Raw genomic sequence first — 25,223 nt, 5'->3', positions numbered from 1 at the left:
GAATGACCACCATTTCTGTTCTGGGCATGCTTGGGTCATAATCCAGAGCAAACAACCAGCATGATTATACTTTTATGAACAGTTATAGTGGTGCTACTCTAACACGTGGGACCCTGCAAAGAGGAATAGAAGGGAGGAATATATACTTTAAAAGATACATGCTATAACATGTGTTAATCCCCTGGCAGGCACAGTTCAGAGTGGACAGGGCTGAAAAGTGAAAGTCAATGGTGTTTGCAAAGAACTCTGAAGCCACAGCAAGAAATGAAGATGAGGCATGTCACACTTCATCTGTCAAAAGTAGGACACCCTCCTGGGGGCAATGTAGAAATATAATTTTCCCTAGAACAGGAACCTTATTGAAATGGCTTGAAGGCCTCTTTGGATACAGTTTTTTCTGCCTATACTGATGATAGGGAGAGCCAGGGGGACAGGCTCAGATGACCCTCTTTTGAACTGCTGCAGTTAGACAAGATGCTTCTCAGTCCACGTGTGCACAGCTCCAGGGTTTCATAGGTTTTGTAGATGTAGCTGTAACAGTAATTATAATAACTGGTGTCATGCTGGGAAAAAATAAGAAGTAGAGAGGGGAGGAAAGAAGAGAAATCCATTATGCAAAGCTGCAAACTGGATGGGAAGAAAATAAATCTGATTAGTTCTTATGCCTTTGCTCTGTATCCAGGAGTCTTTTGTTCTGAGACAACATTCGGTTCTTACAGCAGCGACGGTGATGTCCAGTTTTGCATGTCATTGAATGCAGTAGAGCCACCTTTGAGGTAAGTTTCCTGAGGGCACAGAACAGTATTCTTTCTCTACTCTGGGTGCAATGATCACGGCTAGCATGGACCTGCCCCTCTCATCATGTGAAGTGAACAAAGCAATCAGGCCAAGAGCTCCGGCCTGGTGCAGTGCAAGCTGCAAAGGGCAGAGCGGGACTGCTCTGTTAACAGGGTCTGACATCCCCATCACGTTTTCCCCTCTCCATCACTCCCTATTAGCATGCATCCCACCGAAGGTGCCAGGAAAGCCACTTCACGATAACATCGCCCCACAGGAATACTAACCTGAAACGAGAGGAGCCTTACAAAGGCAACTGTGAACCTGATTGCAAAGGCCTAATAACCACCTAGAGGAAAAGGAAGGGGCAGGCAGCAGTTTACGTGCATTTTTTCCATTTTCATCCTCCCCTCCCCCTCGAAGTTTGCATTTTGTACAGAAGGGACAAATAAAATAACAGATTTGGAATCAATTCCACACAAGTCACTGCTCTTCCTGTTATGCTGGACACAGGTTGTGACTGTAATTGATAAGCTGTAAATATACTGAATAAAAAAATACACCCTTGGCTGCTAATTTGCCAGGAGAAGCCTTGAGACTCCTGTTTAAAGTAAATTTTGTTGCACAGCCTATCTCCTTCTGTATTGCCTTTTGCCTATTTTTCCAAGAAACCTCCTCCAAGGGGCTTTCTTCCTATTGGGTTATGGACCTAATCATAAAACAGTAATTTCTCAGGGGCCCAGACAGTGCTGATTACCTTCTAATGAGATAAAGTACCCCTCATCTCTAGGTCACTGACTTGAAACCACCTCTAGTTTCTCCATGGCTAGAAGTGATCACAATCTGTTGATGACAAAATATGTTAATGGTGGTGGGTACTGCTGCCGCAAAGCAAAGCACTTAAAGGCAGAACCTAGATGAAATGTAGAATTTAGGGAGGGAAGGTTATGAGTTTTTTCTTTAATTTCTGCTGTTTTTCATCAGGTCAGTAGCTTATCTGAAACAAATTCAGAATTAACCTTCAACTCAGAGCAAATACAAGCCCAGCAAGCATTTGTCAATAATCTTGCCCATAAATTTGTCAGTAAGTTATTCTAGAGTGAAAGTGGCAAGGGGAGGGAGGGGCATAGTATTACACATGCAGTGACATAAACATCAGAAAAGCATTTCAAAACTAGAAATGAAAAATTCAACAAAATGAAAATTTCATTTAACACAATCCCATTATTTATTCTTTGATTATTGTATGTATTTCTAAATGATGCTGTAATAAATCAGTGAAATTCATGCACCATATAACATAAGATACTGAAAACAATTTTCAGGATTTCTCATTTCATAGAAAGTTGTAGAAACAAGCTTTTGTTCCAAGCCTAAAAAACAAAATAATAATTTCCTAGTTTTCCATGAGTTGAAAAACTGTATTTCAATGTCCCTAATATTTGTGTGTCTACCACATGAGAACATACACAGACATGAAACTGAAAAACCTGAAGGCCAGGATGCTGACATACTAGACATCACAAAAGCAGGCACAGAAGCTGAAGTATAAATAACTACTGCCTCCTCAGTATAAATACTTATTTCAATATTTAAAATTTGTATTCAATGTAATTGTGCAGTGAGTATGGTTTGAGCAGGGCAAAACAAAAATCTTCTTTTTTAAACCTCAGAAAAACACTGAAAGGCAGTACTTTTTCACAATCTGGGAGAGGGGGGTGGTGTTTGCTGTCCTGATCAGTCCCTCAGCTGGGAGGAGGTGAATCAGCATCAGCACACAGCCTGTCTTTCATGCCTCATACAAACAAGCCTCTCCAGACACCTGGGAATGATTGATGCTTGTAGGAGTTTAGGCCAGCTGAGCAAGGGCAAGAAGTATCTTTGTAGGCTGGAAGGGAACTCCTCTCCCTGCACAGCCTGGGTGCCAAATTCCCCATACCCCTGTTTCAGGAGCACAGCTCTGCATATTGATCAGCACAATGCAGCTGTCCACCCACGTGGTTATTAATGGGTAATAAACAGCTCAAGCACCCACAAGCTGCATTTTTCTTAGCACCAGCCTGGAATCAATTAAATAACCAGAAAGGCTCCAAGAGGTGCCATCAATTGCAAAAGTTATTACACTCTCAGGATGTTTCACTGAAAACTCCCACACAAAGCAATTAGGTGTCAGATGCTGCTGTGTCTTAATCAGGGGCTTTCAGTGGGGTTGGGGCCCCTTGTGGGCACTGCCTGGTGCAGAGTGGCAGTGCTGCACAGAGCCCTCAGCTCCCTGGTCCCTCTGTGTTCAGCTACCTGGATTGACTGCTCTGTGGTCCTCAGGAGTAAGAGAGGAAATTAAAACAGCTTGAAGGGAGCATGGAGAACAATGACAGACAGAAAAAATCATCTGCAGCTGGCTCCCAGTAAGGAGCAAATCCTGTTTGCTGGTCAAAAAATCACAAAATATTGGGCTCTTTCCAAGGGATATATGAGGAAACTTGAGGGAGGTATCCCATTTTCACTGCTTAATTTAACAGCTTGCTGTTAGTGCATGTGGAAAAGGCAATGGTAGCAAACACAGAGAAAATAACCTGTGCAAAAAAAGAGTTAGACAGATATAACATTTATGTTCAGAAAAAAGCAAGACAAGTGTTCCTGGTTGTTTTTCCTAATAATATACAAGTTATTTTAAGTAGTCTCAGCTATGTTCTGTAGTGTAAAGCAACTTCCATTTTTGTTTTATGACATTTCTCATACTGAGATTGTAGTGAACAAAGCAGAAGGAGAAGGTGATTGACTTCAGGTCACTAGACCACAACAAGGAGAAAAATTGAGCAAACATCTTCAGCAGAAGTCACCAATACCTAACAGGTGTCATTTCCCCTGTGCCCACACTTCTGACATAAGCAACAAATAGTCCAAAAGTTTCAACAAAACATTCCTCACACACCCAAGACCTTAGCCATAAGGACACAGAAACAGCCATGCAAAATGTCAGAGAAAAATACTCAAATGAGCTGAGATCAGCTTACATGGTAGCTGAGGATAGACTCTGAGTTTGCAAGACTCCCTGTGCAGTGACAGGAGCAGAGGTAGAGGACTAAGTAGAGAACTGATAAAACATCCGCAGTGCCTAAATACTTGTAGCTGCATTGCTGAGCTGCCTCTGCCCACAGAGTGCTGACTATGGAGGGTCTCTGTTCATCCACAAGATCTGCTGGCATTCAAAAACTCATAAACAAATACTCTTCTGCCTGTCTGTCCTGGTTTCAACCAAGACAGAGTTAATTTTCTTCTTAGTAGCTGGTACAGTGCTGTGGTTTGGATTTAGTATAAGGTTGTTAATACACTGATGTTTAAGTTGTTGCTAGGTAGTGTTTACCCAAACTCAAGGGCTTTTCAGAAAGCAGGTGCACAAGAAGCTGGGGGGGAGCATATCCAGGACAGCTGACCCGAAATAACCAAAGGGATGTTCCATACCATAGAAGATCATGCTCAGTATATAAACTAAGGGGGAATTGGCCCGGGGTGGCCAATCACTGCTCAGGGACAGGCCAGGAATCAGGTGGTGAACACATACTCTGCATGACATGCCTTTCTTGGGTTTTATTTCCCTCTCTCTCCTTTTCATTACAATTATTAGCATTGTTGTCATTAGTATTATTTGTGTTATATTTACTTTGTTTCAATTGTTAAACTGTGGGAACCTAGAATGCAGAGAATATTTCTCTGCCTGTTTTGAAAGGTTTTACCCCTCTGGACATTACTGGTTTTGACCTTTGTCCATGGGAAAATTTGCCTAGCCTCTGGGAAGAATTTGAATCTACAATGGTGTGAATGAGGTGATAGAATACTATGTGAGATTATCACAGGGTGAAAAATTTAGAGGTTTTAGGTCTATTTGCATAGTAAATAGATAGAAGTAGAAAACTCAAATTGGAGGATAAGTTGTAGTTAAAAGCTTCTTTCTCCTTCTTCACTAACTCCATATTTTGCAGCAGTAGTGGTTTGGGATGATTGGATACAGAATTCCACAGTTGTTCCTGTCTACGTGATTTAGGAACTTGTTGGACATTGGTAAAAAAGTGAAAAGATCTTGCGTTTTAAGTTTTCATTGGGTAATTTACCTTAAAAAGGCTGTGAGATCTTGATAAGTTGTCTTCTTGCTGCATTCTCTGCTCTGTGCTAGGTCTAGGCCATGCCAGTGGCTTGTACTCCTTAGATAAGAATTAATAAACACCTGTCTGGAGAATGAAGTCCCATTCACCTCCTTTTTTGTCCTGGCAAAAATCTGAACGTGTCCCCCATCAGGGAAGACAACAATTAATGATGCGGACAGCGTTATTATCCATGGATTTTCACTTTTTTCCCAGTTCTTCTCCCAGTCCTGCTGTCAGCAGGGGCTGTCAGCAATGCCTCCTCATATCTCCTGGCTGAACTTTTCCTACTTTTCAAGAACTACAAGAGTGGAACAGAAGAATGACTCCTTACCCGCTGGATACCTGCTGTTAGGACACTCAGCTGTGGCAGAAGATGCCTGTGGGTGCCTCAGATATTACCTGGGACAACTGTCAGCACTGACTTTCCCCCTTTTTTTCCAGTGCTCTAAACAGGAGGTTAGGTGGTCACTTTGTTGAGTGTATTAAAAAGAAGAGATTGATGAATCTGTTGCTCTTATGGACTTAAATGGAAGAAGGATATTTTAGCCTTCTTGGACACGACAGACAGATATGAACCAAGGTTTTCTAATGGTAGACAACCATCCCTGGGCCACAAAAGCATTGCTTTAAGTCTGAGAAACTGGCAGCAAGCTGGGAAAAAATTGTACCTATAAATACAAAATAGATGGATGGAAGCTCTGCATCTGGAGACATCCTATAAGGTCAATTCCTATTCATGACATATATTGGGAGTAATTCAAACACAACAGAATAATTACAGCAATAGCCTCAAAAAAAAATTGCCCTTTCCTTCAGTGCAGTGAGAAGGCAGTATGTTCCCCATGACACACTCATCCTTACTAATGCATTTGCAGCTGAAGACAACAACAATTAGGCCTGCTGCCTAATCAGAGGGAAATGCATTGCAGTGATAAATCATTCCTATGGAGGAGCTTCTCAGGCAGCTCTTCCAGCTGGGGACCCCAGGCTGTCATCCGTGGTGCTCTGCCACTTGCCCAATGCTTCAGGCTTTTCAAATCAGGATCCAAACTGGTTTCTTCTCTCCAGGTCTGGAATTGCACAATGCAGTTGCTTACCATTTGCTGACTGATGCAAGATCCCCCTTTCCCAGCCCAGATCAGCCACCCTTCTGGATAACTCCCCCCAGTTTATATACTGGGCATGATGTTCTGTGGTGTGGAATATCCCTCTGCTCACTTTGGATCACCTGTCCCAGCTGTGCTTCCTCCCAGTTTCTTTTGTGCAGCTCCAAAAGGCAGAGCATGAGACAAGGGGCAAAAAAAGTCCTTGATTTAGGATAAACATAACTTAGCAAAAAAACCCAAAACATCAATGTGTTATCAAGACCATTCTCAGTCAGAATCCAAAACACAGAACTGTAACAAGAAGAAATTAACTCCAACTCTGTCCTGGCTGAAACCAGGACACATATGCTGTTCTGTAATCTGATTCAACAGCTGACCACAAACACAAAGTAGGCTAATTAGAATTACACAGAAATAGGCCTGGGAGCTAAGATGATGAATTAACTCAGGTTTCATTGCTCAGCAGTATTTCTTGAATAAAAATTGAGCTCTTGATCTCACCCAACCCTCTCCAGCCCTGCCCTTCCTCTTTCCTCTCCTTCAGTCTCTCAGGAAAGACTTAGCAGCAACCCTTTGCCTTGCACTTAGGGCCACAGGCTTCTGAAATCCTGGAGATCCCAGTGGTGATGCTCTCACTGAGCAAGAGGCTGCATTTGAACACAAACTCATTTCCTTGTAGGCAAGAATCTTCCTTGAAACCAAGTTTCGGGGGTTACTGGAAACCTGTTCATTTTTAGGACTATCTGAAATGAGACGCCAACACAAATGGAGGTGGCTTCTGAACCCTTTTTCTCTCCTGAAGTAGCAACATGCAAATTCTTGAAAATAATGAGATGAGGTGATTACTACAGTCATCCAGCTGAGACATTTTTTAGATGTCACTATTTCTTTTAGAAATAAAGCAATTCAGAGAGACACTCAGACAATCCAAAGCACATTGAACCTTCTTTGAAATTTAATCCATTTACGAGCTTCTTATTTTACACTTAATGAAGGAGTGTTCAAAGAACTGTATTTTTTAACAGTGTGTTGGATTCACCACACAGTAAGAAAGCACAAGGGATGCCACTCCAGAATGCCATCTCTGTGTTTTTAGGTGCACCACTTCTACATATCCCTGGGAGCGTTCCTCATCTATGGCATGCTTAGTAGGAAACAAAGAAGAGGATATTTTGAAAACAAATCATCAAAGATTTGGTCAAAATCTTCTCATAACCTTTGCCTTTCATCTCTGTGGAAAGATTCATGGGTGCAGGGAACAGTCCCATAAAATAAAATTATAAAATTTTCATTAGAAAAAGAATGAAATTGGGCAGGATCATCTATTTCCTGTGCCAAAATCATCACTCATACTGGTGAAATTCAGCATTTGTGTTCTCTTTCAGCCAGCTATAACCCTATTCAGCAATGAGGTGTTCTGATACTAATTAGCCTTCATCAGTTACTTATCTGCCTTTATCATGGCAATTTGCCACTCTTTATTAAGCATAACTAGTGAACATCCCTATAAACAAGAGTCTAAAAATTTTTTCTATCATCTCTCTAGAACTAAGACTGCTACTTAACAAATCCTCAAGGAAAAAGGTGACATGTAAGCCCAGGGCTTGCATGCCCTTCAGTATGGGGAAAGGTACTAGAGAGTAAGTTCCGATTCTTTTCTCAAAATCCTAACATTTGAGCTCAGATGATAAGGCATAGATCTTCTTAATGCTGGGATTTAAAAAATACATATTTGAGTCAACAAAAGCTATTTGTCAAGTGTTTCTCAAAATTTATACTGAGGGAAAAGAAGAAAATCTTAGAATGAATAATTGAAATATTTTCAGGAAAATGTGAAAAAGAAAGGAATGTCTTTGAAAAATGGCCTACATTATAGTTTATTAAGTGGAAAATAAGGAAAGGAATAGTAAAACAAGCCTTGTTTCATTTAAGTAGATTTCAGCAGAATGTCTAGTGAGAAAACATTTCATTTGACCTAATATTTTTTATCATTAATTTTAGATTAACTTATGAGGCAGAAAATAATTGCAAAACCTTGACTTCAATACAGTCATCAACTCTGACCTTCTGCGGAAGAGATACCAGGAGTCACCATCAAGAGATTCTTACTGCAAGTTCAGAAATTGCACTAGAATTAAAACTTGTTTTATAGAAAAACTTCCTGCTGAAACTTGAGACATTTTAAAAATAATCCTGGTTTAGTGACAGCCTTTGCTGGCAGGTATAATCTATTTCTCTTAAAGATGCTTCAGTGATTGATTATTCTTATCTTAAACATTTGCCATTGATTTCTATTCTGAATTTGAGTAGCTTCAGCTTCCAGCCATGAAAGCCATCTGCAGATTTTTATACTTTCAGAAGGTTAAAATGTTGTCTTCTAGTAAATCTGCTCCTCTCAATGGCACTTATGTGCTGTGAACAGGCACCATTTACTTTTAAAGATAAACGAAAAAGACATTTTACAGTAAAAAAGATTTTACGAGACTCCAGTATTCCTTGTAGCTCTTTTCTAGACTTCTCAGTTTGTCAATATGCTTTTAAAAATATGAAATAGAGCTGATTGTGAGCAGTTTTCTTTGAAACACCTTTCTCAATGTAAAACAAAGTTTTCCATAGAAACACAAGGATTTACAGGAGATTGCCAAACTGTCTCAGAATTAGACCAACAATGCAAATATTTTCTAGGAATGTGGCTGATACATGTACAAGTCATCTAAGTTCAAAGCAGGGATCTCAAATATTTAACTCTGGTAATCCAAGGGATTGACCTAACCACTAAACCAGCAGTGCTCTGCATTGATTGTCTCCAGCTGGAGTTCTTGCACTTTTTGTAACTCACTGAAGCTCAGTGGAGATAAACTGAGGAAATTGTAGTTCATCATGTGTTGCACAAGCTCTCTCCTGGCACTGCTCCTGGCACGAATATCTTGGGTTCAAATTCCTGATCCAAATCCAGCAAAGCAGACCCACAAACTGTGACACATAGCCTGGTGGGAAGACCACCATCTTGGGTGTCCTGAGGGACTGTCCAAGGTACAAACATGTCCAGGTCTTGCTGCAGCACTCCCACAGGATGGGAGCCCTGCCATGGCAGGGAAAAGAGGTGGCTGTGGCTGGGGACCATCAAGGAGGCTAGAATGCACCAGGTGCCAAGATGTACCCAGGCTCCAAGGCACCCCTTGGGACACTCATCCAGACACTGAATTAAAGTCCACGATGTCCCACGGGAGGGCAACCACTACTTGCCACAGGCTACTTTGAATGCCTTTGAGTTCTCTAGCTTTTACGCAACAAATATCAGACGATTTTGGTTTGCAGGGCTAAAAACAACGACTATGCCTTGAAATACCCTGTTAATCCAAGCTGTCCCAATCTCTACTGGTAAAACACCATTCCTGCTTTTCAGATAATCTTGGTTTATCTGATGTATGTAGTCTGTATGTAGTCTTGCTACATATAGTGGTAGCAGCTGCTCTGCTTGTGATTGATCTTTATTTACACAATCAAGGACTGCTTAGCCTCTCATCCTGCTACTACACCATCCTTAGAGCTCATGTTGCAAAGATTATTCACCGTGATCCTTCAGTCCTTTATCTCAATCATGATTTCTAAACACATCCTTCATCTTATACAAGTAAGGCCTACAATTTTCATTCCTAGATGAGCAACCTTGCGTTTAGCTGTATTAAATAAAAGGTGATAGTTGTTCAGCTGAGCCCCCTATGCTGTCATCAATGTGCAGCTTTGGAAAGTTCCCACACATCTCAGCCTTCCAGCTGGAGGCAAGGTATCCACAACTAATGTTGCTGAGGGAACTGAGCAAAGGGAAAGGGATCAGGGCAAAGAGGATGACCACAGGAAACCCAGGGAGATTTGCCCTTGCTCGCATATTGAAAGGCAACTCCAAAGATGGCCATGAAAAGATTTCCAGTTCTTAATCACCTACCAGTTTTCTCTTCCATTCAGGAAAACCAGGCCTCTGAGATGTGAAGCATCCCATATCTTCTAAAGTCCCCTCTTGCTATGGAACTTGGCACTTACACCATTCATCCCTCCTGCAGCTTCAGTTCCTCACACAGGCAGTCAGTTTTGAAAGCAGTCACAGGCTTCTCCCTCTCTCTGTGACAAGAAACAAAAAGCAGTCCAGGCAGGAAATTTTATGTGACTGGAAGGAGGGCCTGCCTATGTTTTCCCAAAATACAGATATAATTACTGTGCCTCAGGCAAAGAGAAAGAGGGACAGAGAAAGAATGTGTGCCTATAGGCACTCAGCACAGCTTAACTAGGTCCTGTACAATTCTTCTAGGTAAAGGCAGCTGTTGCATGCCCCAAACCACATGACAGCCAGGTTCTTATTTGTCTCAGGCACACAGTAGCATTTGAGGTTTGGTGTGGATTTTTTTTAATGACTTTCCAACTTGTGCTGTTTATTTCAGTACTTGTTCCAGCCTCCTAAAATAGAGCAACTTTCCAAGAAAAATATTAGGAAGCAGTGAAATGACTCTATCCCAGGTAACATGGGTGTAGTCTCTTCTGTTTGGGGTGCAATTTATGAAATTCTACTCATAATTTCCTCTCTAAAGTGAAGCTTTTCAAAGATGTGCACAAGCAGTCTTGTAGGACTACACCTTATGCATGCAAGTTTGTTGAGTTTCTCTTCTGAATATAGCATCATACTGACTCAGTTGGTCAGAGCATGGTGTTAACAACACCAAGGTTGTGGGTTTGATCCCGGGATGGGCCATTCACTGCAGAGTTGGACTTGAACCTTGTGGGCCCCTCTCAACACACAATATTCTGTGATACAGTAGAACACCTGTAATTTGTCAGCTTGAAGGACTCCTCTCATCAGCGTCTCTTTTTCCTATTTATCCGTGGATGCACAGGAGAATTATTCACACCACATTTTGTCCGAAGAAGCAAACTCCATCTCTCAAGAGAGCAATCCCTGAACCATTTACTGTGCTGTTGACTCCTGAATTATCCCTCCATTTCAGAAGACAATAACTTTCAGTGTTGGGATATTTTTGCTTGTAGACACTCAGAAAGTTTTTCTTGGAAATGCAGCCTTCTGCAAAGTTAATTTTTGCCAGCTAGAAACAAGCAGTGTTTTCTCCTCTGCCTTTTGTTCATCTCCCCTAAGCCACTATACTTTCAGGGCCAACAGAGCCCAGCCTGAAGGGGTAGGGTATACCCCTGCATGGAAAAACACACCGTGAGTAAACAAGACAGTGTTTTCAATATACACAAGGGTTGTGATTACAGGATAATCCAGGCTACCCCAATCTCTACTGTTATACTTTTCACTGAAATATGCTCCCTGTTAGTTTCAGAGCTCAAATTTTAAAGTGATGATGTTTGGGAACTTTTTTTAAAATCCCACAGTTAAAATATTTCTACCCAAACCTGCTCAACACTCTTACCATTTAACTGTAGTGAAAGCCCAATCTCTTGGTTTTACAAGTTTCTTAATGCATGCAAATAAAATTCCCAGGGAAAACGGACAGCTTTTATGAAAGCAATATTTAAGGGAGAGAGCTAACATACCCATAAAATTATATTTCAACAGGAAGATTCTCCTTAAATGGAATCACTTATTTTAAAAGTGGTAATATGTTCTTGGTCTCACAACCCACTGCAGGTGCAAAAAGGAAACACAGAGAGCTGTACATTCCCTGAGGTTGTGGTCAAAGGGAAGGACTGATAAAACACCTGTAAAAGACACCTAGGCAGCTTGTATCAAACAGGAGTGGCTCTCTATCACCCATTTCACAACCCCAACCTCTGTACTCCCAGGCCCAGCAGGGAGAGGACACAGGCTGAGGCTGCTGCTACACAGGCACAACATCATTTCACACTAGGAAAACAATCAGCATCACAGCAGATTAGCATAAACCCCTTTCCTTTCCCAGAGTGGGGAATTTCTTGATTACCATAAGATGTAACCTCATTAAAATATCACAAGGAAAATAGTATTTCTGACACTCACAGTGCTTTTGCCTTTTTAATTCACTCATCCTCACCAGGAGCAGTTATCGAGAGCGTGGGAGGACAACTCCTCTTAACCAGAAGCAGCCTTCAAGGGCAAACAGCTCTGATCCAGGCTGCTGAGGAAGGGGGAGGAGACAATCCCCAAAGGAAGTAAATCTTCAAAGGCTAGCATCAAGACTATTCTGGCAAAAAGCAAAATGGGTATACCAGTCAAGTTTAACATCCCTTTTTTCCTCGATTTTCAGCTCCTAAAACAGATAAAAATATAAAACAAGAATTTTTTTCCTTTTTTATGGAGGTACTCCTTTTGGACTCCTTTACGAACAACCCCCAAAACTGGTATCAATGATGCTGCAGAAAATTAACAGTGTATGAGCTAGGCTGAATGCAAAACACGGGTAAAATACTGGCAACATTGTGAAAGGTGAGGTGGCAGCAGAGCAGTGGAAATACGCACATGCAGCTACTGGCTTAGCAGTTTGTTGTGATGTCTGTGGAGAACAGCACTCCAGCTGAGTCCAACCAATGAACCCCTGTTTACTTCAGACAGCTTGTTCCAAGCTTTCACAGAAAACAGGTGGTGGCTTAAGGAGAAATGTGATGGATTTTAAGTAGGAATACAAGTACAGGTCTCCCTCCATTTAAAGTAATGCCTGGCTGCCCTTTCTAAGCACTACATAAATTATTGGGCAGGCTGAGCTAAGGAGGGGGTAGAATCCAGCCTTGAGGTAGTTCATTTCCTCCAGCAATGCTCTCCTAATCAGTAGGATATGTGGGACTAGATTAATATCAAACAGGAATCAAATTTTTTTAGAAAATACCTTGTTTTCATTCTGCATTGGATTAAAGGCCAGAATTCTGTGAGATACTCGGTAAAATGAGACAGATTGTGCTCAGAGATGTTCAGGTCCCTACTGCTCTGGAATTTGCTTCATCCCAGGCACAAGCACCCCACAGCAAGCTATAATGTCAGTCTCCATGGGGTTATCCATTTGGCAGTGCTGCACATTCCTTGCACATGCAGCAATTAAATTTTGAGCAAAAAAGAACATGACCCAGACAGGTTCAGTTTCTCCCACATGTTGACATTAGCTGAGAACCAAGAGAGTTCAAGTAACCCACTCCAAGCAACTGTAAGAGATAAAAAGAATTTTCATTTGAAACTGCAATGCAATGACTAAATAAGTAAATAGTATCTCATACATGTCCTGTCTCACAGAGATGTAAAGGGTATGCAGCCAACAATTACACTGAAAAGTGCATGTGATATGAAAGATTATACAAAGTAAATGTAAAGATTATTTCTAAAGAATTTAATTTACTAAGGCAGAAACCTTACCCAAGCAACCTACATTCTTGAGCTAGAGTCACAGAGGTATTTTTAAGGTATTAAAAGATGAGAATCTGTTGATGAGCATGGGATTAATGGAAGGACAGCATCTTCTCCATGGTGGTCTTTCTTTTATTTTTATTATTGGCATACACATATCAATAAATACCTTATTTAAGGTGGTAACATATCAGAGTACTCTTTTATCTTAATTGAAGTACATTATAAAATGTTGATCAGGCGCCTTTTGAACAGACTTAACTCTTCTGATCTGTGTCCATAAAGTGTCCCAGTTACCTAACTTCCTAACATAATAAATTATTCTGGCATAAGTGGCCTTTATTTTTTCTCATTTGTGTGAAATTACTGTCATCATTTTTATCTTGTTCCATCCATAGTGATTTCCACATACTATTTCCTACATTGTCCTATAGAAGGTCTTACACTTGGGCCTACCAATAGGCTTAGAATTGATTGACAGCTTTACTAATGCACATGTGCTCTTTGACCAGAAGTCCATTCAGTCTGATGTGCCATCCTAGCAAATCTTCAGTATCCTGCAAGAAAAAAAAAAACATAAACAAAAATTAGTCTGGAAGATATATCTCGAATAACATTTATTCCTATATATTTACAAATCATTAGAATAATGTTCTCTATTCTACTTTAGTGAGGCTTTGAACTTTTAATTAAAAGAAAAACACAGAAAGGAATAGCACAAACTTTTTAAAACAACTTTCTAACTTAATGAATGCTTCTAATCAGCAGCTATGACATGTCACTTGGACTTAGCACAAAGTATCAAAGCCAGGTCCCCTCTAGGATCCCTTGGGGCTTTTATTGTCCTCAGTTTACACAGTCAAAGAACAAAACTGTGTGCCTCCAAGTCATCTAAAAACTATTTCAGGGGCAGCATGTGATTTTGCTCTTCATGCAGAGTGCATCGCTGCATTAATTGTGAATGAAAAATTAGTCATATTCAAATTCCAAATAGCTCACAGCCCAATTTGGCTGGCTTTTCTTTGGTCCCTTCCCATCAAGCAATCATGAAAATTTTAGAAGCTCGGTTTTGCATAAGAAGTCAGCTCTTTATTGATTGATGAACTGATAGTGAATCACCATGGTACATATGTTACCTCCCTGAAGAGAACATACATTTACATCATCATGGGAGAGATCCCCAGTTAATTCAGTGTAAGGGCAGAGAAGGCTCCAGCTTTCAGTTTCCTCCAGCACACTGAACAAGGACTCATTTCCAGGAAAAACAGGAGTTGCTTACCTCTGGTTTAGACTGAACTTGCACCTAAGTCTATACTGGGTAGATGTAATTACTGCCATGTACTGAAAGGTACTTTTTGTGTCCTTTTTGAACTGCTGTAAACAAATGCTGCTTCAGGACAAAAACATTAAGCCCAAAAGGACACATTTTATGGGCAGGGGTGCACAGACCATGGGTCATGGCCTACATTGGGGCACCACAAAGAACTGCTGTCTGTTTACCCTTGTGGACAGCTCAGCTCCACACAGCTGCTTCCTCACACCCAAGCGGGATAGGGAGAAAATTACAGGGGTACAAATGAGAAACCTTGTGGGCTGAGATAAAGACAGTTTACTAGGTAAAGCAAAAGTTGCACACCTAAGCAAAGCAAATGAAGGACTTCATCCACTCCTTCCCATCTGCAGGCAGGTGTTTAGCCACGTCCAGGAAAGCAGGGCTCCATCCCACCTAATAGTCAGGGAAGACAAACACAAACACTCCGAATGTCCTCCTTCCCTTTCTTCCCCCAGCTTTAGTTGATGAACACAACATCATATGGCATGGAAGATCTTCCCATGGTCAGCTGGGGTCAGCTGTCCCCACTGTGACCCTTCCCAATTTCTTGTGCCTCCTCATGAGCAGGGCAGTGTGAGAAGCTGAAAAGGTCCTTGATTCTGTCCCTATGTTCTCAGCACTGTTCTCATCACAAAACCCAAACAGCAATGTACAAACTTCTATGAGGAAAAATATTTTTTTCTATATCTTTTCAATCTTAGTAGCTTAAATGGAATGTAGTGGCATAAAAACTTGGATTCAATGGTTTAATTTTAAATTCTGGATCCCAGGCATGGTGCCTGATTCTGCCTTGCCTTGCATTTTCTCTCTACATCTGTGAGAGGGTGTCGTGGTTTGACGCTGATAAATTGAGACTATAAACATGAACTGTTTTCCATTGGAAACACAGACATGTCATAGGAAAGCACTGTGAGCAGATGGCTTTCTGAAGTCAAGCACCATGTAGGTGTGAGCTGTGCACAATTCCTCCATCTCAGACCTCTCCATTTTCTGCCCCAGCACAAGACAGAGACTGACAGAAGGGTTCGACTGGACTGCTTATGCTACAACTCATCTACTATGTCAACACTCAGGCTGAGGTAGGTAATAATTCCTTTGCAGGTTTTAATGAGAAAGATTGAAACCACACCACCTCCTTCCTACCCTTCTTTTTTCATTTGCTGGTGATACGAGGGAGAAATCAAATATTGTTCTTTGCATGCAGTCAGTCACTGATTAAATGCAGTCACCTCCCTCTATGTATGTCCACAGTCTTTTAACACATTTACAAAGTGTCACACAAAAAAAATATTGGCCCTAGGCAACAGAGGAAAGGAAAATAAAGTTTAGCAAAATAAATGCACTTACAGTCATGGGTCTCAAAGAGTTTCTCTGAGCTTATTACAAGATCCAAAGAAATCTAATGAAACTTCAAGAGGATTTTAGAAAACAATCATCATGCTGTTACTCTGTGGATAGTCTCAAAAGTATGAAGCTAACAGAGAAGGCACTTGAAAAGACAATAAAACATCTCTTTTAAATTGAGTGTGCTAAATGTCACAAAGCCAATAGGAGTATCTTATTTCCACTAAATGCAGGAAGGACGGGAAACACATTTTTCCTGATAAACAACCCTGGTGCTCAAGCAAGTGAGATAATTACAGGTACACTTGTCTTGGGGATGGCATGTGGCACATGGGAAAAGAAAGACATCCAAAAGTCCCAGCTCATTCCCACTTCTCTTCTGTATTGCCAGAACCTACTGGGACAGGGCTCTCTAAGCTCTTCCTTACTTTCCCTCTCTCATTAGGATATTGCCAAGTCCATATAATGCTATAACCCCCTTTTAATCCTCTCTAAAGATTAACTAGCTGCCCCTAATACTGACATGATAAAGTCTAACACTTGCCTAATTGCTCCTCCCTGTGTGGATATGAAGGTGAGAAAGTAATAGGCTTTTATACATTTATGGTTATAGTGAAACAGGAAAACCTTTGCTTCCTCTCACATTTGTGTGGGAACATGTGCACATGTGCCTGTATATTGTGTATGTGTGCCTATATGTGGACACAGGCTGATCCCTGGGTGAGTGTTTAAGTGGGTGTCTCGTTTTTGTGGCTTACATTTCCAGAAGGTTGTCTGGTGGCATCTGATAGTTTATGAATGTGTGTTTGTTGTGCAGTAAAACTTTCCTTCAAAGACTCCCACAGCCCTGTCTGGGTTGCTGCCCATAGGAACGCTGCAGGGAAAGGGAGAGCTTGTTTCCAGTGTCCATTTATCTGCAATAAAATTGCTTTCACTGTCCCACCAGAGAAATAAATCTGGAACTTGTGGCTACTGTACAGGTTATTATAAAATAGGTCAGTGACACTTTGACAAACGAACTGTATTCATTCTTGCCTCGCACTAGAGCTGCAGGGAACTTCAGCTTCCTTGAGATATGTGGGAAATAACAAGGTGGAATTATTTAAACATTATCAGGTAAAAACCTGCAATGTGACTGAAATCAATCTTCACCTTCAGGGTCTCCTTGCATGACATCTAAATTAAGTCAGTTCCCCATCAATTTAGACAATAATTTTTCTCCATGCAGAATCTAAGGATTAATGGGTACTACTCCATCATGATACAACAAGGATGACATTTCAGAAGCATCTTTGACTTGTTACAGTCTTTCGTCACCAGTTCTGCAGTGCAGTTGTTTCAGGAGGCAATTTCCAAAGACAGAGGGACAGATATCATTTAGGATGTTGTGACACATCCTTCTAACTCTGTCACATGCACTCAGTGTAATGAGTGCCTTGTAAAGACCACAATCAGGGAGTAGAGTAATTGTGCCAAGATTAATTAAGAGAATTTATGAAATCAGAAATTTGAAGTCATTGAAGATATTAATTCGAATTAGAAGAGTTCTACTAAAAGCTAGACTGATAGAGTTGATGGATAGCTAGTTTTTTCCTCTCTCTTAGAGTTTCTTGTTTTATTTCTTCGTTCCCTTAGTTGAAGTCTAGTTCAAATCATTGAAAAAGATGTTTGTTCAACAGACCTTTGAAAATATTATTTTGAGTTTCTTGGTAATTCAAATTATTCACCTTTGTCAGGGGAGGAAAGACTTGTAGGTGGGTGAGGAAAAAAAAGCATGTATATATGTAGCCACTAATTTATCAATGCAGCACATCAAAGATGGAACTACTGACAGTGAATTTTTGCTTTTATCTACAACATTGAAAATTTGAAAAACAAACAAAACAGAAATCCTGCAATCATTTCTTGAAAAAGCAAATTTTCCCATTTCCTTAAGAAAGGTCATCTGGGAGGCAAAAATAATGTAATGTGAATATGTCATGATTTCTTTCCACTAAAGGAGACATATAAACCAGCATCATCATGGGTTTAATCATAGCATTTTTCACTTTGGGATTTCAGAACACTGCCAGTATTCATTTTTTTCCACTGGGTTCATCCTCAAGCTCTTGCTGAATATGCATAAATAAATTCCTGCCATATATATTCACCTTAAAGAGAAACAGTTTAATTGTTCTGGTCATGAGAGACTATGAATTAACATTAACAAAGAAGTTATGCCTTCATTGCAAGCATTCCTCAAGCATTCCTGAGGCAAAATTTTGAGGTATAGGAAACAACAAAGGAATTTCACGGACCTATTTCATCTCCAACATGAAAAGCCAAATTTTAGACCATCCTGGGTGCACTCGGCAGTAACTTAAAATCCAGAAATTTCTCCGCAGTCTACATGAACATTCACATATCAGCAAAAGTGTGGGGTTTGGGGTTGCCCAGTGCAGAGCCAAGAGCTGAACTCAATGATCCTTGTGTCCCTTCCAACTCGGGCTATGATTATATGACAAGGGCTGTGTGCCTCTTTGCTCACAGACAGGGCAGAGAAAAGTTGGTGGCAGGATAATGACTCTTCCCCTCTAACTGTAGCATGTGAGGGAGCAGGACCAACACTAAGGATTTTGCACCATTTCAATTGGTTGCTGGTGTCAGGAACAGAATTTGAAGCTGCTAAACACTGCACTTCTTTTCCTAGTCCTCGTTCTGCTTGCAGCTTCTCTCTCACTTCCTTGAACTTAAAGGAACTTAAAGCTTTATCTGGAGAACAGAGAAACAAACACTTACCCAAAGCTGAAACAGCAGCAAAAAGTATTCTCTCATCCTTTAAACAAGAAGTGTGTGCTGCTGTTGTTTGTGGCTGTGACTGTCAGATGGAGCTGCCGAGGCTTCCAGCACGTTGAGCATCAAGAGCCATTCATCACACAGCATCACACCTAACAGACTGGGATAGCCCTTGCCCACAGCTTTCCTCTTCTCTCATCCACTCTTCTAGGTTGCATCTAAACATCTGCTTGAGGAAATGAAGACAAACGCTTTTATGCTTTTTCCCTACAAATTGGTAATTAGAATTTGGGTTTTGGTGCACACTGAGAAAAATAAAGTTAAAACAAAGCCAGTCATCAATAAAAATTCTTCAACAAAATGAGTGCTGATTCTTCTGTAAGCAGTGCCACACAGATACATCCATAAATAATCCCAGAGTGCCACTGTGACAGTCGAGTCTGGCCAACAGCACAACACAGATCACGCGATTTTCAGGACTGAATTATTTCTGTTTGGACAAGAGTGTCCTCTGTGGAAGAATGATCATTTTTAGTGCCACAGTTTTCAAGAATGAAGAATCCATCACAATTCAGTAGACATTCTTCCATGCCTAACTATATTCATGGTTTAAAATGTGCTTCACATTTTTGGAATTGTCTCTCAGGAATGATATTTGAAATGTTCAAGTTACTAGATGGCTTCGAGCTCAGAAAAAAAAATCAAATATTATTTTTGCAGAACAGAATATATTGCTTTCCTAGAATACTCATAATTTGTTATTTTGGGGTTTTCAGTGTTTCAAAAATACAACTCTCAAACTGACACATCTGTCTGACCTTCAGTGTGGTTGTGGTGTATTATAGAGGCCCATAGGGCCTTTGCTTTTCCTTTAGACTTTGCGCCACTTGGAACTGATAACAACATATGGATGCTGGCTAGCACTCCCCTGAAAGAACCTGGAGTGATGGGAATGTTTACCTCACCAGACAGGCTTCCTGTAAAAGCTACTTCTTCTTCTTGCAATAAGGCACCTACCCTTGTTTGACCCTGCATTTGATGTCAGGATAATATCTTGCTAAGGATGACACGAGCTCAGTGTAATTTTTCTTCACTAGAAGCTCAGAGACAGTCAAAGGAGATGGCTTCAGAGGAGGCAAGATCCAATTTAATTGTAAATATCTATAAGATTAGTGTGAGATAAATTGGTTTATGACCTATGATTAAAAAAGAGCTAAGATTTCAATTCTAGTGCGGTCCTTGGTCCTACTGTGTGGCACAGACACACACTTGTGGGCTCCTTCTGTATGTGGTAAGTCAATGAAACAGCACAACAGCAGCCCTATCCACCTATTTCCTAAGTATATTTGTGTATCTTACACCACATACTCTGTACGAGTATACTGAATGCAGTCAATGTCAATAATTTTGTAGACTGAAAAATGGCAGTCAACAACTACTTGCATGCACTTGTGTATTTCAGATTTTTTAAAAGGTACCTTTTTTTCATGTTTTCCATACTAAGGGAAAAAATCCCACGTTTTTTCCATTGCAAGGTTTTTTCTTCCAGTTTAATGCTTGCGTCTTTCAAAGCCCCTTTAAAAGGAAATTTTGGCATGTCATGAAAACAAAGTCAAAAATGAAGTTTTTGCAAAAATTTAAAATAAGTAAAGTTTAGCTCCTCTGTGGCAACACTAAGTAGCTTTTGCAAAACGATTGCACTGAATAGGCTTACCTTTTCCAACACCTTCTAATATTAAAAAAATTGACCCATGCCAGTGATTCCAACCCAAGGGTATTGACAACACATTATTTCTAACAGATAAGAGAACTAACTGATTGTTGCTGAGCTCTTGCTGAGCTCTGAGGAAAGGATCTTGTGAGAAAGTATCTCCAGCTCAAGAGTAACTGAGTGCTGAGATTTTTCCCTGGGGAGACCAGGAGGCTAATGTCACACAGGATCCAGAGCAATTCAATTAATTTAAGCAAAATGACAACTGAAGGTTCTCTAAAACTTTGCCTTTGTCAGCGCAAGGGCTGCAGACAAGATGCAGTCACTGTGCTCATCTTTACAGAAGAGAAAATATTGTTATCCCCTACACAAAGTACTAATAAATGTTTGGAAACCTTTCAGATAGGAGTTAGGAACACTTGCAAGTAGAATTCAGTGTAAATCAGACAGATGCCTTTCCTCTGCCACCTCCCACTGTCATTGACAGTGACAATGAAACCATCCAGCAGATGCTGTATTGCTTTAAACCCTCAGAGCTAAAATGCTGTGCCGTGTACTTACAACATTTTAACATCACTGACATAATTTTTATAGCTCTTCATGGCACAGTGCACATCCACATGGCCACGAGTCAGACCCAAATCTCGCAGCTGTATTTGCCCACTGTCATCCTTTATGTAAAGTGAGTGAAAATGTCAGCAAATGGGAGAGTGGTGGCTACAGGTGACTACAAATAGCCCCAGATCAGTCCAAAACTTGTGCACTAGGAGGATTCACCAAGCATGTTAAAGGCATGGTTCTAAGAGAAAATACTATATATTCTCAACAATATTCCCAAGTGGACTTAATTAACATCTCAAGATGCTAACTATATTGAAACCCAGCACTGCTCAAATCATGTCTCATTTTCTGAAGCATCCTCTGACACACTCCCATAGTCCTTAAGTATACTTCAAAGCTCCTTGTACAGGCAGATATCACCAGAAGATCACCCTTAGAGAAAGGAATCCTCCAAAAGATAAAATAGTCACAGTAGAACACAAGACTCAAATTTTATTTCACCTCCTAAGAGACTGATTCTTTTATATATTTTTTTCTTCCCTAAATGAGTTCTTTTCTTTGTATTATGTCTCTTGCTACTATGAAACTTCCTTCCTTCCTTCCTTCCTTCCTTCCTTCCTTCCTTCCTTCCTTCCTTCCTTCCTTCCTTCCTCTCTCCCTCCCTCCCTTCCTTCCTTCCTTCCTCTCTCCCTCCCTCCCTTCCTCCTTTCCTCCCTTCCTCCCTTCCTCCCTTCCTCCCTATCATAGCCACCTTTGGTATTGATACAGTTTGGAGGATTTTGTGGTAATGTAGAAAAAGGGTATAATTTTCAAGGTATCAAAGGTTTATCACTATGCTCTGGGGGCCACAGAGTGCTAAAAGGCACAAATGCCTGAGACAAGGACAGTTTACATGGCACAAAAGACAATTCATAATAAATGATAGCCTGTTTCTAAGGATGAACTCATTTACCTTGGCTGGCTGTTGAGTTTAAAAATAATTATAAAGAAAAAATAAACTGACATACTGTACAGCCAAAATAGAAGTTGAGTAGGGAACAAACCAGCACCATACTGCCTGAAATTCCAACAGTTTCTGAATTGCCTTGAGATTATCTTTTTCTAACATCTTTTTTTTTTTTCTTTTTGAAGTGAAATCAGTTCTCTTTGACTGAAATTTCTTGTCTTCCCTCATTACTTTTTGCTACTATTGCAACAGCAGGGAAATGTGTTGCTACTAGATATCCATCAAAAAGCTGGGCTGAAGACCCTGTGCCAAGAGGGGAATGAGGTATTTCCCTGTCCTGGGAGTGCTGTGCTGGAGTCAGGTATGCAGACAGGAGAAATCAGCACTGCTGACTGATTGGTGAATGGGTAGAGCTGGGACACACAGGCAGAACTGCTGACAGCAAGGGAATGTGGCTAGAAGATCTCTGACTCTGGCAAAAAAAGTGGGCCAGCCTATGGGCCTGTACAAGCCCTGGCACCAGCTCTGTTTTGTCCCCATATTGTGCTCTTTTTCATTGCAAAGGATTTATCTTCCTTTCTAAATAGACTAAATCAAAATCTGAAATAAAGGAATGATCTTAAAGAAAGTGAACCCTCATTTGCTACCTGAAATAAAGATTTAGTAAAACCAACATATTTTTATGAAAGCAAACCAAGCCACTACTAAAAATCTGTAAGGTTGCATGAATAAATAATATTTATATTGGTTTGGCCAAAGTCTATATTAGTGCCTCTAAATTGTCAAAAGCCAGTTCATAAATTTTATGTTGAACTTCCCTCTTGCCCTCAGAAGAAGGGCTCCTTCATTAATACCAAGTTCACAGTATCCCTGCTACATTCATCCCTCATTTTCTTTCTGTAACTATCCTGTGAAGACTAACATCAACAGGGTAAAATTGGGAAAGAGGACACCAATCCACAGTTATAAATTTAATTTGTGAGTGGTTAGTCTGCCAAGCATGATAATTTCCTAACACAGAGTTCTTACATTTTACTTAAGCTTCAATTAACAGGACTTTCTTCCTCTGGTGCACATGGAAAATGGATTCTGACATATTTACTGCATAAGTACCTTCATCACTTAGGCTGGCTCCTCTCAGACCACACCTGTTAGTAGGAGAACCACAGATGTAATTTATTGCTGGTACAAATGAGTGAGCCCACAGATCATTCCCTGGAGGAGTATTTGTATCCCTACTGTTGCCTTTGGAGATGGCAAAGGTTGGTATGGGATATTTCCTTAAACCTTCCAATCTGACCCTGCAAAGTCATATTTAAAGTGGGGATTATTTTCCTGTTCCGGCTGGATAAGACACCACAGTTGTTAGACCAGCAGTTCAGAGATTTCAGGTCACCATGAAGAAGAACATACAACAAACCTCGTTAAAGCCTTAGTGCCTCCTCCTGAAATGCTGATACCTCAGAGATCAAAGACCCTACCAGGACATGGTCTCATGGTTTCGAAGCAGTAGGATTTCCAGTTTGGAAAGCCCCTACTTGTCCACAATCAATTGCTGTGTGTATTTATTTTGTCCCTGCGGTGACACAAGCTCGTCTGTATTTGTCAGACTCTAATGTCAACTCTGGCTTCCATTAGCTATGGAAAGGTTGCTATCACTAATCCTACTAATAACAGCATCTTGCCAGGCCTCAGTTGCTTAATGGACTTGCAAAATGCACACAGCTAGTGATTTCCTTCATTTGCTGTCAAAACTAAGGTCAAAAATAATCTCAGGAGACCCTAAACTTGACCTTTTCAAAACTTTATGCTTGTCAAATTTTACTGCAGAGGATGAATTATCAATGCAAGCAGTAGGAGAGCAGCAGCTTGATGTGCTCAATGCCTTGCACTGATTCAGGTAAACGGACGTTTGCACATCAGCACAGATCAGAATCAGAAAAGTGGGTGATCCATCAGTGGTGCTCACAACAGACGTGCCAGCTCCTGTCCAAAACAGACCTTTTACCATTAGCATTGCCCTGAATGCATTCTTCACTTCCCATGTGCAAGAGCAATGAGGCTCACAGTAAAGTAATGCCATCCGTATTGCCTCCCACTCCTCCACAGTTAGCTTTGCTTTTAAAAGACTGCTGCAGGCTCTATTAATTGTGGGAAAGAATCGAGAATTGTGCAGGAAACCTATTTCCCCTCAGGGAAGGAGTGGGCCATAATTTCATTCCTTAACATTATAAATTATGGGAGATTTTCTTTTTTTTTTTTTTTTATTTTTGAAAGGTTAGAAAATGCTGTGGAGATTAATAACATCACTGTTATTAATTATAACCCACCAAAATACATATTTCTACAATGAGGAGGGAGTATTCTCAGTGGGAGATTATTCTGCTGGAGAAGAGAAATTACTTAGGAAATAGCCATGCCTGGGTCAACTGACAGAAAGCAATTAGAGCTTTTCCCCCACATGTAGGAAACAGGCAACAGTATAATTGACTCATTGTACTTTTTGAAATAAACCAGTAAGAGAATGCACAGAAAACATAACTGTGATAACTTGTGCCAAACTAGAGTCAGATCCTGGGAAACAAAATGACAGCGAAGAAATCCAGCAAGACTGAGGGAGGTATGAAGATCCTGACATCAGTAGCAGATTAGACAGCTAGACTGACAGACCACTTATAAATAATGATGCAAATGTACTTACCATAGCATGTGAACATATTTCACTTTTTTATCCCACCCTCAGGTGTTACATATTCTTTTTACTCTGGGCATGTACATGCACAAGGGAAGCAACAAAGATATTTTATAAATGGTCTACACACGCAATCCATGTCATACAAGCACACCTGCAGTAGAAATAGAATATAATTTCTAAAATGAGTTACATTCTGGATCTAAATAAAAGCTTGCAGATACCTACAGGGAGAGGCTGTAGGGTGCTGAGAATCTTTTTAGAGTTCACAGACAGTCTGGAATCCATAATGCGTATTTTCAGTATATATTCATAGAGCTAGCAAAACAGTGAATGCAAGCTGAGGCATTATGCCATCAGTTTTTGTTGGTAGGCCAGTGGCACCTGCTCTGGAAAGTCAGAAGATGGGTATAGGATTTTATCCAGAAAAGGTGGCAGTCAAACCAGAATTCTTTTGCTTACTGCAACCATTTTATGCCCTTTCTCAACAAGAAGGAAAAAATAAGGAAAAAAAG

At 40.5% G+C, this 25,223-nt stretch overlaps 1 long non-coding RNA gene across 1 annotated transcript; it reads right to left on the bottom strand.

Moving 5' to 3' along the window:
* Nucleotides 1-13,460: 13,460 nt before the first annotated feature.
* Nucleotides 13,461-24,982, bottom strand: LOC121675606. The gene is made up of 4 exons (XR_006020131.1): nt 24,718-24,982; nt 18,802-19,024; nt 14,983-15,072; nt 13,461-13,903 (listed from the first exon to the last, which is right to left on the bottom strand). It is a non-coding gene; the product is annotated as an uncharacterized LOC121675606 (long non-coding RNA).
* Between the last annotated feature and the right edge of the window lie 241 nt (nt 24,983-25,223).

This window comes from Corvus kubaryi, unplaced genomic scaffold, assembly GCF_017639235.1.
Source record: "Corvus kubaryi isolate FWS band 111438036 unplaced genomic scaffold, C.kubaryi_AGA036_p1.0 74, whole genome shotgun sequence".
Taxonomy (NCBI): Eukaryota; Metazoa; Chordata; class Aves; order Passeriformes; family Corvidae; genus Corvus; species Corvus kubaryi.
The sequence above is the reverse complement of the archived record's forward strand: the minus strand, read 5'-3'. Positions and strand labels throughout refer to the sequence as shown.